This window comes from Pteropus alecto, unplaced genomic scaffold, assembly GCF_000325575.1.
Source record: "Pteropus alecto unplaced genomic scaffold, ASM32557v1 scaffold370, whole genome shotgun sequence".
NCBI lineage: Eukaryota > Metazoa > Chordata > Mammalia > Chiroptera > Pteropodidae > Pteropus > Pteropus alecto.
In genome coordinates, this window is record NW_006431075.1 from 613,486 (window position 1) to 618,075 (window position 4,590).

General features: G+C 36.6%; 1 pseudogene; it reads left to right on the plus strand.

The window, feature by feature from the left end:
• The first annotated feature begins 1,969 nt into the window (after window positions 1–1,969).
• On the plus strand, window positions 1,970–2,088 carry LOC112469047 (annotated as a pseudogene).
• The last annotated feature ends 2,502 nt before the right edge of the window (window positions 2,089–4,590 follow it).

Genomic DNA, 4,590 nt, shown 5'->3' on the forward strand with positions numbered 1-4,590 from the left:
AAAAAAAAAGGACAAATGATGAAGTAGTTTTGTACCCATGACAACTTTTGAGATTAAAAATAGAGGTCAGTCTTCAGATGGCCAATGTTCCATGTAAAACTAAGTCACGACTCTTTATTTAGCAAGTCTTTCATGAGCAACTAATGGGTTCCAGGCGCTAGGCCTAGTCATTACTCTTGGGATCTAGAGATGAACAAGATACAATACCTCACCCTGGAGATACTTACCATCTGGTAGCAGGGATAAGCATTGTGGTAATATAGTAAGTCAAAAATGCATTTACACGTAACCTGCCATACATCATAGCTTAGCCTAGACTACCTTAAATGTGCTCAGAATGCTCACATTAGCCTACAATTGGACAATTATGTTGAATGTCATCTCAAAAATAGTTGCCTTCCCTTTTTTTCCCCATCAGAAGCAGGACATATAGGTGGATGTTTTGTAGACATCATTGTAAGCAAAAACACAAACCACGATATCCAAAAATGCTGGCAACACAGTACAATGTAGAGTATCAATTGTTTACCCTCATGAGCCTGTGGCTGACTGGGACCTGCAGCTCACTGCCACATTGCAAGAGAGTACTATACCACATATTACTACCCTGGGAAAACATCAAAATTCAAACTTAGAAATTTGGGGATAAACAGGTGGTTCTCAAACCTAGATGTATATTAGAACCACCTAAGGAGATTTTAAAATGCACTGATGTCCAGGACCCACCCTAGACTAATTAAATTTGACTCTCTGAAATTGGGACTAAGACATTGTTTGTTTGTTTGTTTTCTTAAAAACACTTCCCTCACCACTGCCCAGCCAGAACTAAGGGACAGGAAGTGTAAATGATGGGTGGGGTGGGAAGTGGATGGAGACAAGGCTGACAGACTGGAATGGAGCCAAATTTGGCAAAACAATGGAAAATTTAAAGCAAATGAATTAAAAAAAACGACTTTGTTTTTAAAGCTGTTCACTCTGAGAACTGTGTGGCAAAGAGACTGAGAGTGATGTGAGCCACTTAGGAAGCTAAAGTAGTGGTCCAGGCGAAAAGAAGTCAAGTCAGAGAGCCATTTCTGAGGTTCATCCTATGTGATTTGGTGAACAATTGTGTCTAGTAACAGGTTGTGAGTGGATTAATGAAGAGCAATAGTGAAGGAAGATTCTGAGATCTCTGGCTTGCAAAATGACTGATAGTGACCCCATTTACTGAGCATTTTTTCAGGCAGGTTGGGTTTGGCTGAGGCAGTACAATCAGCCTCACTCAAATAAGCCTCCTCAATTTTGCTACAGTCTTTAATTAGGGAATAAACATATAGTTAAATGAACTACATAATGTTCTTTTAAAAGTATGCATTTGAATGACTTTCTAGGGGACCACGCATTCTTCAGTTCTTTCCAGTTCCCACAACTCTCTTTTAGCTCATTTCTGTCACCTTCTTGGTCTCTGCAAGAATTTGAGTTTGCAGTCCCCAGTAGGCAATCAGATTCATCAGAATAATTCAATGAAAGAAATATCAGTCAGATAGCATTTGGAAAAGTTAGTCCTGGCTGCTACGTGAGGATGAGCTATTAAATGGAGAACTGGAAGTAGAAAAAACAATGGCTAAGTTGCAGATTTTCAGCAAGAGATAAGGAGGGCAGTGATTCTGATAACTGGGTTTAGCAACACAGATGACCAGAACTTTTTTGTTTGTTTGCTGTTTTGTTGGAGGCTAATTAGTCCACTAGTTCATTTTGAGTCATATTGAATTTTTTTCCAAATTTTAAAATATTTGAATAGGATTAAAATAAAATTTAGCTGTATTTTCTTTTTAGTTTTTATTTCTCAAACAGAGTTGGCATTCAATATTAGTTTACATTAGTTTCAGATTTCAATAACTATATATAGTGCCAGGTGGATACTAGACATATCGAGGGGATCACTTCATAAATTACATAAGGGTCATGTTGACTTTTAAAAGTCAGTGGGTTCTACAGCCATGCTACCCTGAACAACCATGATCCAATCTGATCTCAGAAGCTAAGCAGGGTCGGACGTAGTTAGTACTTGGATGGGAGACCACGTAGGAAGACCAGGTGCTGTAGGTGTAAAACATAAAAAAAAAAAAAAAAAATAAGGGATTGTAAGCTGACAAGGTCCTTGCAATCTGAGGTCAACCAAGAGTTGCCTCACCTAAAAAAAAATGTCATTGGGTACAAACCACTTTGCAGTTTTGACATTATCGTGTAAAGTTGAACAATCATATTCCCTACAACTTAGCACTACCACTTCTAGTTATATATCACAAATAAATGTTTGTAAAATAGAAATAAATAAGCAAACAAATCCAGAATCAAAAATGAGAAATGATCCAAATATCTATCTACAGAAAAATGGGTAAATAACATATGTTCATATAACATATGTTATTATAATATTAGACAGCAATGATGAATGACCTACATCTACATGTCACAACTTTTATTATCATTATTACGTATGTCTACTGGTCTAACTACAACTCAAATTTCTCTCTTTAGCTCCAAATTTCTATGCCCACCACCTTCTTTGACATCTCCAAAGGGTTCCCATCATATGTTTGCCACTTACTGGATGTTTGACCATGGGGAAATTATTTAACCTCTTTATGCCCCAGTTTTCTTATCTATGACATAAGAACAAGAAAACATTAACATCATAAAGTTGCTATGAAGACTGAATAAATTTATATTTGATTCTTAGAACAGCACCTAACACATAAGGAACCCTTAATAAGTATAAAATATTAGTGTTACTTGTTCTCCAATTGTACCACCAACCACCTGTCTCTCAAGTCAGAAACCTCAAGATCATCTTAATTCCCCAAATATTACTTACTATTTCCATCCAAATCCACCAACAATTTCTCAGGAGTAGCCACAAGGAAAGCAAAGAGAATGGCCAGTGGCTAGTAGTCTTCCCTGAGTTTTTTCTAGAGTTATTTTCCTTTGATGCATCTTAGATATTGAAGTCTCGCATAAGCTTCCATTTCAAGAAAGGGTTCTTCAGCTTAAAAGAAATTTGAAAACAAGTGACCTTCAAGATGAACCACAAGCTCTCTTAGGAAAGCATACAAAGCTCTTTATGACCTGGGCCTTGTTCAGTCTCCTATCTAGGCATGTTTTACCCTCAGCCTGGTGCCATCAACCCCATACTCCCTCCTTTAGAGAATTTTATGTAAATCCATGAAGATATTATGCTCTTTCAGGACTCATCAAATGCTAGTCCTGCTTCCTTGATGCCTTCCTATCTCTTCTCCACTTGAACAACTTCTGTAAGACCTTTTATGACTTAGTTCAAACAGTACCTCCTTTGTGAGGATCTCTCTGTCTCTTTCTTTTCTCAAAACAGAGTTATGCAAGTTTTTTTTTTCTGTCCTCCCTGAGCATTCTGTCCATATTATCTCTACTGTTAGAGACACTTTAAGGGAAGGGATGTGTTTTATTTCTTTATTGCATAGTATAGGGCCTGGCAAAGAGTACATTCAGTAAATGATGGATAAAAGAAGGAATGAAAGAAGTGAAAAAAGAAAGAAGGAAAAGGAAGAAGAGAAAGGTCAGCCATGGTTATGGCTACAACTCTGGAGTCATCCTAACACATTCAGGCAGCAAAAAAAAAAATAGTTTGGAGACATTCCTGTGTCTGGAGATAATTTAGCAACCATGGCTGTATTTTCCCCAAGTTATTGCAAAGGTCTAAAGCATAAGTGTCCCAAAGTATTCATTGAAAAGAGAGCCAGGCAAGTAGGTGGCAAAGCTGGCATTTTATTATTCACAGAGATCAACCTGCATTCTTGCTTAGATGACAGATGAATTAGTCCCCCTACATTTTGCCCAAAAGCAATAATGTTGAAAGACAGTTGGAAGAGGGAATTATCTCCTCCTCTCCACACACACATAGAATCAATCACTTTCCCCAGCTAATGCCACCCTTTACTGTCCTTATTCTTTTGATATGGACAATGAATGTTTTCTCAGTTTGGTATAATATGTGAATATGATCATCTTCAAGAAACCTTGTTATTTTGATTCTTCTATAACATAAAATCTAAGGGAAAATGGTGTGTTTGCTAGGCAAACATGTCTCCAAAATATCCAATAATTCATCCACTTCTCTCCTCAACCATATTACTTCCCAGGGATTAATTCTATATAGAAATTCTGGAACTTAGAGTGCTTGGAGCCACACCATACATAGATATCCAAATAATTGTGTAAGTCAGGTATTTAGAGACATTTCTGTAAAAAAGCTTACTCATTAAGAGTTTTTTTTTTTTAATATTAGATTTTAATTACAAAAGTAATATCTGGCTTACACATCTGATAACAGACCACCAAAATATAAAGAAATAGTTCTACAATAATAGTTGGAGACTTCAATACCCTACTCTTTATAATGGATAAAACAATCAAATAGAAGATAAGTAAGAAAATAGAAGACTAAAACAACATAATAAACCAATTAGATCTAAAAGAAATATACAAAAGACTCTACACAACAACAGCAGCATACATAATTTCCTCAAGTGCACATGGAAGCTTTCCCATGATAGACCATATGTTAGGTGACAA